Source organism: Aquila chrysaetos, chromosome 15 (assembly GCF_900496995.4).
Source record: "Aquila chrysaetos chrysaetos chromosome 15, bAquChr1.4, whole genome shotgun sequence".
Classification (NCBI taxonomy): Eukaryota; Metazoa; Chordata; class Aves; order Accipitriformes; family Accipitridae; genus Aquila; species Aquila chrysaetos.
The window spans coordinates 29,202,941-29,214,174 of NC_044018.1; the positions used below are offsets into that span (position 1 = coordinate 29,202,941).

General features: G+C 46.8%; 1 long non-coding RNA gene across 1 annotated transcript; it reads right to left on the reverse strand.

Moving 5' to 3' along the window:
- Positions 1-1,150: 1,150 nt before the first annotated feature.
- LOC121233826 lies at positions 1,151-11,143 on the reverse strand. Its single transcript, XR_005934033.1, has 3 exons — positions 11,030-11,143; positions 2,586-2,829; positions 1,151-1,244 (listed from the first exon to the last, which is right to left on the reverse strand). It is a non-coding gene; the product is annotated as an uncharacterized LOC121233826 (long non-coding RNA).
- Between the last annotated feature and the right edge of the window lie 91 nt (positions 11,144-11,234).

Below are 11,234 nucleotides of genomic sequence, written 5' to 3' on the forward strand. Positions count from 1 at the left end.
AACGCCGCCAGGAGGCGCGGCGGCTGTACCACTGCGCGGCGGGGGGGGGGGGGGGGGAAGACGGCGCCCTCCCCCCCCCGCCCCCCCCGGAGGGAGTGGGCTGTCCCGCACAGCCGGAGCACGGCGGGGAAACTGACCGGAGGAGTCGGATTGTATCAATTTTTAGGGTTTTGGGGTTTAAAAATTCAAGAACCCCCAAATGCTTTTTTTCTTCCACAAACCGAAGGCGGATCCTCCGCCCAGCCGGCTCTCCCCCCCCCAGCCTTCGCCCTCGCCGGCCCTTTTTTCCCCCGATTTTTCCTCATTTCGGTTCTGCCCCTCGGCTGCCCGCAGGGGTCACTGCGGAACAGGCCAAGATCCCGCACCTCCCTTGCCTCACCCGAGCTGCACCCACGGACACGGGCGTGGGTTTGGTGAGGGAAGGGCAGGGGAGATTCCCGAGGACGAGCTCCCCCCCCCCCCGCCCCCAGCTCGCTTATAGACCCTGTGGCCGCCGTGGAACGGGTGGGGAGATGCTGGGGAAGAGGAGAGGGGCCTCGGCTCTGGTGAAAAACGTCACAGGACGCAGGATTTCCTCCAGACAGCACTGATATAGAACGGGCAAAAATCCACCGCGGTGTCTTTGTGAGGCGAGGCTGTCATATTCTGGAGAAAAGGAGGCTGAGGGGAGACCTTATCCCTCTCTACAACTCCCCAAAAGGAGGTTGTAGCAAGGTGGGTACTGGTCTCTTCTATCAAGTAACTAGTGATAGGACAAGAGGAAACTGCCTCAAGTTGCACCAGGGAGGTTTAGATTGGATATTAGAAAAAATTTCTTTACTGAAATACTTTTCAGGCATTGGAACAGGCTGCCCAGGGAAGTGGTCGAGTCACCGTCCCTGGAGATGTTCAAAAAACCACATAGATGAGGCACTTCAGGACATGGTTTAGTGGGCATGGTGGTGTTGGGCTGATGGTTGGACTCGATCTTAAAGGTCTTTTCCAACCTAAACGATTCTATGATTCTATGATAATACCAGTTCATCCCCACAGGAAGGACTTGGTTGAGCCCACGGGAGCCCAAGTCGTTCATTCCATGCATTGGACACGTAATAGCACACTGCAGCGATGACGTACCTGAGATAAGAGTATCGGGCCGATAGAGAAAGGGGCCACATCTCACCTACTGGAAGCCCCAAACACAAGAATCCTGCTCATGCGTGACCCAGCTTGCCGGCGTTAACACAGACACGCAGAGGGGATGCCTGCAAGGAAAAAACGCTTTGAAACCATTTTGCTTTAGAGCAACAGGGAAAGATCCAGAAAACTTCTGACAGCACACATAAGGGCACCAGAGCTGTCTGGGAGATTTCAGGTGATCAAGAAGAATTCTATTACAGAATTAATACGTTCTGTAGTGGGTTTGGTTTGGGTGAAGGGTACGGTTTTCAGCCCTTGGGGCTCTTGTCAGTAGGATGTTGCCATGGTTCACCCTGCCGCTTGCCCCGCAAGGGAACCCAGACCTCGCTTAACACTATTACCTGCAATTATGGTCTGGCAAATCAGGGGTGTTAAAGTTAGAGCCAGCAAAATAATCAGGGTCCATTGAAGAGATTAGAAATGGTAGCGCAAGCTGTACTGTAAATTGACAGTCCAGCTGGCAGGTTCTGCGGGCGTTTCACTGACCAGCATCTCCAAGACACACAGGAATGAAAGAAAAGCAAACTAAAGTAGTAGAAACCGAGTAAGTAACTTTGAGCAGAATAAATGAGAAGTGACTATTTACAAACTGCGGAATCTATTCTGGAAACTTATCTTCTGCCAGGGGTTACCTGATGACAAACCGCCAGGGACAGGTTGAGAGCAAACCATCTTCAGATCGTTATTTATTATGATATTTAGCGAGACCTTGTAGTTACAGTATGGAATTGAGAACCTCTTCTTCATTCTCATCTACTTCACCCACCAGATGTAATCAGACTTAGCACTTTTCATCTTCAAAGCACTTTGCAAACATTAACTCATTAATCCTTATGCCCCCTGTGAAGCAGTTAAGTATTATCCCTGTTTTACAGACCTCTTTATCTCCAAATCTGCTCATTAATTTTTAGTGTGCTCATCGCTTTAAACTGAGCTATCAAAGCAATAGAGAAATCGCAGCACAAAATACTTCTGAGCCTCATTTTCAAAGCTGCTGAGTACCTGGATATCCTACAGGAGCTCAGGATTCTGAAACCAGGCCTTGATGGGATGTAAATTATCGCTAATGCTCAGATCAGATCATTTTCCTGAAGCTGGTTCTGCCCTGCTCCCACAAGATGTCCCCATTTAATTGAAATGCCCAGCTGGCAAAGTGGTCAGTGCCACGGACGTTCGTCAAGACACTTCCAGTTTTGGCAGAGTCCTTACACACTCACGACCTCATTGGCTTTAAGTGCGGATGGGGTGGAAAAACAGGCCCAGTTTATAGAGCTAGTGAATAATTCATACTTTGTAACAATAATTCTCTGTCTTCTCAGGGAGCGATGCAGAAGCGACACCATTCAAGAAACAGAACACGCTGTAATCAGATAACATTAATATCTATCTGGAAGGCAAATACAAACCTTTTTATGTTTACACCATGGTGAAGTTTCTTTCCTGTTAGTCACCATCTACTGTTAACTTCCAGGAGGGTGGCAAGGCAAACAATTTTCCTTGAACTCCATCCAGCCCTGCCAGGGAGCCTACTGTCTGGCTCACTGCTCTTCTCCCAAAGGCCTTCTCTCGACAGTTGGTTTTGGAATCACAGCAGAAACAATTGTGCCTTCTGTCCGTGATGTTACAGAGCAGAATGAATTGATGCACACGCTGAAATGAGATGTCATATTGTGAGAACAAATGAAGGGCATGGCAGAAAGCTCCTTTTTTTTTTTTATGGCAGTCATTTGCTTGGCTTTGTGGAATCAGACTACAGCGGAATTTATTTTTTGTTATAGGTCAAATCATCTGATATGAGCGGCTGCCAGTAAAAACTGGGATTTCCTGCCACCTAACTTCCCTCTGCTCTATTTACTTTTGCTTGCTTCGGGTGCACCTTCTGAATTTATCACTTATTCCCCAGCAGAAGACAGCAATCCAGTGGCACGCTGGGCCTCAAGGGCACCTTACCTTCTACTTTAGAGCAGCAAGCATCCCAGCAGTCGGGATGGAGCAGGAGGAAGATGAGGACCATGACACGTACATCTAAAACAGCGAAGCAAAGCCTTTCCCAGTCATCAGAGCCAACAGGACATTTTCAGCACCCGCTGATTTCGCAAGAGGAAACTCCACCTCGAGGTAGCGCTGAGGGCACAGCATCAGGAATTTGTCCTTAAGAGGCCAGGAGTTGAATGTTATAACCACCAGGCAGACTGATGAATGCAAGAGAGCAGTACCTATTGTAGTCAGAAGCCTGGAGCAGCTATGCTGGCAAAAAGATTAATTACTTCTGGGTGTGAGCTGGAACCGCACACCCAGCACTCCTGAGGTTTTGGATACTCCCTTGCAAAGTGGGAAACGCTGCTCTCTCCCTGACTGCACTGAGGCAGGGATTCCGTTTCCTTTCTCCTAGTATTTTACCTTTGTTCTACCCACACTGGAATGGTCATTAGCGTCAGTCACAGCTGAATACAAACACCACATATGTGATGCAAGAATCAAATGCATTCTCTCTGGTTCTGATGAAGTCCCTGCACAGCAAAAGCTTTACCTGTCTGTTAGACTGAACATCATTGGCCTGTCTGAGGAGGTCCGAGGTCAGTCCCTGGGACAGGGATGATGTTCCAGACTCCATTAACCACGAGACACTGCCTTGTGCCTGCAAGCCCCCAGCTGAAATGAGAGCTGATGCCAGCACAGCTAGACCACCTTTTGGCCCCGGTGTTTTGTCCAAAGGTGCTAAATCTGGTCTGGTTACTACACCCTTGCTATCATCATCATTATCAGCAAGAAATAAATATTTTTAAACACTGAATAAATATTGAGCTGGCAGCACCATCTCTGCCTCAGCTCTTGTGTGTTGTTCTTCCAGCCAGCCAGGGTGCCTGCAGCAGCTGCGGTGGAGCCTTTGGGATTACAGGGTGTTCCCAACATGGAGCTCTGCAGACACTGGCTGGGCCTCCTTGGTGGCTTGGTAAATATGTCAGAAAAGGCTGGTCTCAGCAGGCCTGTTGGAAACATCTGGCTTTAATTCTTCTTTAAAGCCTTGACATTCATTTGGACACCAAACCACTTTCCTTTCATCTATCCGGAGGACTAACCCTGTGGCAAAGCAGCTGACTTTCTGCCTGCCACTACCCTGCATTATCCTGCAGGAAGAAAGAGGTCACAGAAGAGCCAGGGCCGTGCTCTTCACAGGAGGAGAGATCTCAGGAGAGGGTGGCAGCTCACAACTGACACTTTCCTGCTCTTCTCCCTCCCTAGAGTTCTTTTCAAGTTGTTTCAAGGCATACATTTCTCTGTCAACATGTCTCGAAGGGGCTCAGAGTCCAGCTTAGACCCGATTTCCCCCTTAATTCACTGGGCTGAGAACCAAAGCACTTGAGGAATAGATAGACATGGCATGCTGTCCGGAGTAGGAAAGAGTGCCTTTGTGCTGGAGGGAGAGGCTGTCTATTTAGAAATCCATTAGCTGAGGAGGATGAAGGCTTTGTGGATGGGCTGGCACACTGGGAAGAAGCCTGGCGAATCAGGAACACAAGCAGAGGCGGAGGGGTTTCCTCAAAAGCTCTTGACCGATAATTCTGATATCAATAAATGACAACACTAGCAAGGAGACAATGTTTTGAACTCTAAATGTGTTACTGTGCAGCAGAAGAGGCCTAAAGCAAGAACACTGGATGTTGGAAAGATCAGCTGCACCATCACATGATCCCATGACGCCTGTAACCACAGCAAAGTTTTATCCAAAGCCAGCGAGACTTTTGGCTCCATTTCTAGGTCTGAGCTCAGCAGAGATTGTGCAGTTGCGTTTTCACAAACTTCCATCACTGCTGAAGTAAACGATTTGCTTTCCAGGCAAAACTAAGTCCCACCAGCACAGGATAGGTGCCTTGGGCAGCCTCTGAGCTGATGAGCAGCAATCACTGGGTCTTATTCCAATACACTTCAGTGCGAGGCAAACAGCACAGAGCTCCAGCTCCAAGAGGCAGCCAGGCAACAGCACTGAACAATCAATTTCCCATGTCAGACTCCGGCTACGCCCAAAGACTTGGCAGTGCTGGAGTGTATATACTGTGGCAATAATATTAAATAAAACAGCTCTTCTCATCTGCCTACCCTCCTTCCCTGCTACTGGGCCGCTCTCTCAAAACTGCCACAGTTAAAAGGATTTACCTTTTTATTCAAAGTGCCCATATAAAAGCAATCCATGCAGGGAACAGCAAGACAACAATCAGCTGCCCTATGAATTCACAGCCCATTGCCCAGCACTGCCTGGAAGGAGCATGGGCCTGGCGTGTGGCACGAGCGTGGCGCTGCTAACAGCTGAAGGAAATTCTTCTGCAGCTCAGGTGGGTCTTTTGGTACCCATGAGTTTTTCTTGTTGCATCAAGATTACTTGTAGGCCAGCCAGGGAACACGCCAGGGTATCAAGTTATCAGGAGCTGATCTCCAATGGTGTGGTGCAAGAGAGCTGAAGTATCCCTCTGCCGCCTTCTTGTTTCATCCAGGACAAAGACTTCCTGGCAGAGAGGAGGAGCGAGTGAATCATGCAGGAGAGAGCTGGAGCAGGAAATACAGCTGCCGGGCTGACTCAGCGTGGCTTCACTCTTGAACCTTGAACAGATGGGCGCTGTGAAGGATGTTAATGTTTAACTCCACCAAAGTCCCCTCTTTAGCAAAAGGCATCTGAGAAATCAGCTTCTGGCAGGAGACATTTTGCTTTGCCAGGAGCTGTGCTGGTGACAGTACCTCAGCGGTCAGGTCTGCAGTTGTGCCTTTCAAAAGGCAAAGTCCAAAGGGCCTCACAAATTCTGATAAGCTCAAGGAAAGAGATGGATAAAACCAATGGCATTAATCACTTCATCTCCCCAGCCCGCACTTCACTGGCCACACCAACTAAGGAAGATAGGCTGACACCATAAATAACGAAAAGCTCATTAGTTGTTTGGGAAATGCTGTTATCAATGATCTCCGAAGGAGCACTGCAGAGCAGCCTGCCTTTTTGCTCTCCTCTATTTCTCCATGTCTCATTCTTCTTCCCAAGGGCATTTAAATCTTTACATGGCTGTCTCGGTAAGAACGAGCATGTAATGCCTAACAGGCAGGGCTAGGACCCTAGACTTTAATCCCAGCTCTGGTACTGGTTGTTCAATAGTCATTTCAGATTCCTGTTCCTCACTTCGCCCATTGTAAAGTGGGGATGGTACTTCCTGAACTTCTAATAATGCAAGAGTCACCTAATGAGTGCTAATTAGAAAGAGCCAAAAACAAATCACTAGATTAGCAGCTATGAAATACTCACTTGTTAGAGGACTGCTTAGTGGAGCCTCTCAGGTGGGAACACAGGTTTACACGCTCCAAAGGCTAGAGCTCCAACCGCTGACGCCAAGAACAGCCATGAGCTGCCAGGAAAGGGCTCTACCAGAGCTATTCAGCTGTTCTGGCTTTATCCCACAGAGGACATACATCTTGCAGGGAATCTATTCATCCCTTCTATTTGTGGCCTTTGCAATAACCTGAAATGTGTACAAAAGGGAAGAAATCCATAACTGTGTTCATCAGGTAGATTCAATATCTTTCTCAGTCCCCGAGAGGGCTGAGTGAGAACCAATTCTGTAATTCAAATAAAAGAAGTAACTGTGAGTGTCCGAGAATGAAAGAGCTCACAGTAAGCAACCATGTGGTTAAAGTTACCCGCAGACAAAAAGGGGCTTGCAACGCACTGGGGGAGAGATCAGGCTGTCCTGTCGGTACCACTAGGAAACGGTGTTGCTGTACTGGAGGGAGGTTGGGATTCTTTCATCATGAAGTAACAGCAGCTTTTGCTTTACAAGCCTCCAATGTGTAGCACTATAATAAAGTATGCATCTGTGCTGAGACCTGAATTGTACCATTTAGTCATCAGTGAACTGGAAAAAGAGGTAAACAATGAAGTGCCAAAGTTGACCGATGATACAAAATTATTCAGGATATCCAAACTGACTGGGAAGAGCCAGAGAAGGATCTCACGATACCAAGTATGTGGGCATTCAAACTGCAGGCAAAACAAAATGCTAACGAATACGAAGATACAGGGGCAAGGCAAGCCTAACTATAATTAGACAATGATGGGGTCCAAGTTAGCTATTCCCACTCAGGAAATAGCTCAGGGAATCACTATGGGATATTCAACTCTGCATTCACTGATGGTTAGAAAACAAGAAGTATTTTTCAAAAGGAACACAACATTGGAAAAACCTGCACTAAAAAACCTGTGCTGATCTTGTAGGATACTATCACGCATTTTTTATTGTACTTTACTCGCAGAGTTAAGGTTTGTTTTTCTTGGTCGAGGTGACACACATGCTATTTGAAGAAGCCATCCTGGAGTCCTAAACTGTCTGCCTCAATGAAAGTTCAGAAAGGGCTCCAGGACCTGACAGGGGCACTTGCACAGTAACTTAGGTTTAAGAGATAGTAGGTCCTACCTTCTCGCATTCTGGAATAGCAGCTTTCCATAGGGTTTAAAGCTTCTGCTCTTCAGCCCTAAAGTCACCATATCTAATACAGATGTGTGATGCCTCCTTAGTAAAGTTATGCCACGGTACTTTAATGATTGTTGTATTTTTCTGTTGCCTTGGCATTACTAAAAAAAAAAAAAAAAAAAAAAAAAGGGTGGTGGTGGTGAATGTAAGGACTGACAGAGTACAATTGGAAATGGAAGTAAAATTCCAGTTTAATCACTGATTAAACAAACCAGTGGTGCTGTTGGGTGGGGTCACATGAAGTTCACTGGTTGGGTGGAGATCTCAAAAACAAAAAAAAGCCATGTGGGTGCCTGAGCATTGTCCATACCACTGTGTGTTTCTTTAGCAGCTGCCTTACCCTATCTGCTAGTGCTGGGCCTCTTCTGTAGGAAGTTTGGCAGCCCCAACAATCAGAGAATCAGTCAGAGAATGCAGACTCCCTCAGGAAGCGCTACTACACCAAAAGCGAGACACTTAGATGAAATATCAAAAAGGGAGGACTGAGAAGACAGAAAATATGTCTTTGAATTCTCCTCTCTGGTATAAATCTACTAGCGGAGTTGCATTCTATTGCTGTAAGAGTAACACTAGGAAAGATGCCGTCCCTTGAAAGAAACAAGCACCATAGATGTGTTAATAATTGCATCTGAGATTATTTTCCCGGAACAGGTTGCTCATATCTTATTGACTCATCACTCTTTATACCTGCAATTCACAACGACCTCTTACCAAACCACCAAAACACCAGAAAACACATTTTAAGTTAACGCTGAGCTCAGAGCTGTCAGCTGCAACTCAGGAAAGAGATCACGGCATTGTCATTGACAGTTCTCTGAATCCACTGGCTCAGGGTGCAACAGCAGCCAAAAGAGCCAGCTGAACATAGGCTGCTTTCAGGAAGGATACTGAGATGAGGCCAAAGCCCTCGGTTTGCTTTTTTAGAAATCCTTGGTGTGCTCACATTTGGAGTGCAGTTCTGACCTCAACTGCTCAGGAAGAATGTGATGGAGTTACAGAGGGTCCAGAGGAGGGGAGGGATGAGCTGCCTTAATAAGGAGCAACCAAGAAGGCTGGCACACTTCAATTTAGACAGAAGGTGGCTGAGAAGGGTCTTACTGAGGTTTACAAAGTCATGAAGGCGGTAGAACATGAATGCAGACTTGATAGTCACGGAATCCTGCTATAAAAGAACAAGGATGCACATTTTGAAACTACAAGATTAGTTTAAAACAGAAGAAAGTCTTTTTTGACACAAGTCTGGAACCTGGTGTCACAGAAGACTGTGGAGACAATATCACCAAATTTAAAAGGGATTACATAAATTCACAAGCAACAGGTCCATAAGTGACTGCTAAAAGGGCAAGGACACGCCCTTTAACATCTCTACTATAGTCAGGATGCTGGAGAGGGAAATGGACAGCAGCAAGTACCCTGGCTCACATGCTTGCCCAAACAGCATCTCCTGTTGCCACCACTGGCAACAGGTTACTGGGCTAGAGGTGTCATTGGTCTGACCCAGGAGGATGTTTTTAACATTCTAAATTAAATCCCGAAAACTTTACACACAATTAATTAAGGCAACGCGGTGTCTTCTAAATGCTACTCTCATCTGCCTGTCAGCCCATCCTTGCTGTTGTGTGCAATGCCTCATGTTACAGTGTGGCCTCATTTAGACACTAATCCTACAGACAGATCCCTTTGCCACATGGAGCTCTCCTGAAACCAGCACAGCCAGACGCTGCTGGGGAAAGGAAGCTGCACATGTGGCATAACCACAGAGGCTGAGGCTTTAGACTATCTTTGATGCACAGTTTGACTTTTCTTCTACATTATTATTCACCACTGATTTTGATTAGCAATCTGTAAGCTACTGTAATGTACTTAAGTAGCGAGATGCATCATTTTATCCTTGATACTTGGATAATTAACCTTACAGGCACTACTGCAGTTTATCTTGTATTCCCAACATCTCCAAAGAACTACTCCATCATATGTATGTAACTCCTAAAATGATCACTTCTGCAGGTATGTATTCATAGAGAAGGATGATGACTTCTCACTTTTAAAATCTTTAAGTCTATTGAAATAATATTTTCTGTATAACCCTTAGTCAAAACAAATCACTACAGCATTTCTACAGATGAGGCCGCACATTGGTAAAGCAGGAATGGCTTGCTAAAGTTGCCTAAATGCCCCATGGTGTTCCCATCACCTGAAAAAGGGGGGAAGCCAGTCCAGAGAGGTGCAAGCCTGTAGTGGTCCTGTGCTGTACTGGCCAGCCCCGTGCTGATGTCTCAGACAGTCGACAGCAGCTGAAATGGCAGCAGATACCTCTACTTAGGCAACTGAATCAAGCTTGAAATGTCCTGCTCACATAACCTAGATAAACATGCAATTTCCTGTACAAGTCATGCATTTAATAACAGCACATCTAAGTTTATCTGACATGCTCTAATAACAGTGTCGCATCTGCTCCACCTGGACATACCTCCAACCCTCCAGTACACAGATCACTATGCTGTTTAAGCTATGAAGCCTGTAATTTACAAAGCGTATGTATTTTCTGGGCCATAATTCAGGCTTTTTACTGGAATGAGTGAAATTCACATCAATACTGAGATTGCTGTAAAAGTAATACCAGCATATTAATTTTAACTAGTCACTTCCGGTCTTAATGGTCAGGGGATCTGGTGGAGGCTCACAAGCTGCTCCGCAAGCACAAAACAAGAAGGCTGGGAATTTGGGACAGCTCAAAGTAGATGTGAGCTGTGGGTATGACAAACGCAATGTTAAATTCTTGGCCTGATTAGCAGCAGTGGGGAGACTGAACTATAGCACTAATTACATGCAATTTTTTTTTTTTTTAACTCAGGAATTTGGTAGTTTACACATTATTAAGAATAACATGGAAAGAAAAAGAAAGAAACACCTAAAGCTATTCCTGAAAGTACACTGTTCAGATAAACATCTTGAGGAGCCACTGTGCTGGCTGGAGAGCGAGCACTCGTGCCATGCTAATGAAAATACACAAACTTTCCAGTATCTCAGGAATGCAGGCTATCTAGTTAGGCTGCTGAAACCCCTTTTTCTCGTTTTCAAACAAACGAGAGTCTACAGGGGACCCCAACGCCTAGCACAATCACTCCCTCCTCTCAGCACACAGCCCTTTCTCACAACCTAGCACCTTCCAGACACCAGTGAATCACAGAGCGCAGGGTTGTTTCTAGAAGAGATGACAAGCCATAGGGTTGTCTCTAGAAAAGATGACAAGCCATAGCTCTGAAACCCCCTTCATTTCACCAGACCTGGGCAGAGCCTGCGGGCCCCCAACCCACCCTCGTGGTGCTTGGGGCTGTACGTACCAACTGCCAGGACACGCCTGCACGGACGGCTGTCCAGAAGGGGGACGGGGAAACGCGGAAAACCCCCGTTCTCCCAACAACGGAGACCATCGAGCAGCCGCCCACACCCGCCACCCTCAGCACCGCCGGCAAAAAGGCGGGAAGCTGCCGCTGCGCACGCGCGCAAGGAAGACCCTGTGAAGCCGGGCGGGGGGGGGGGGGACGG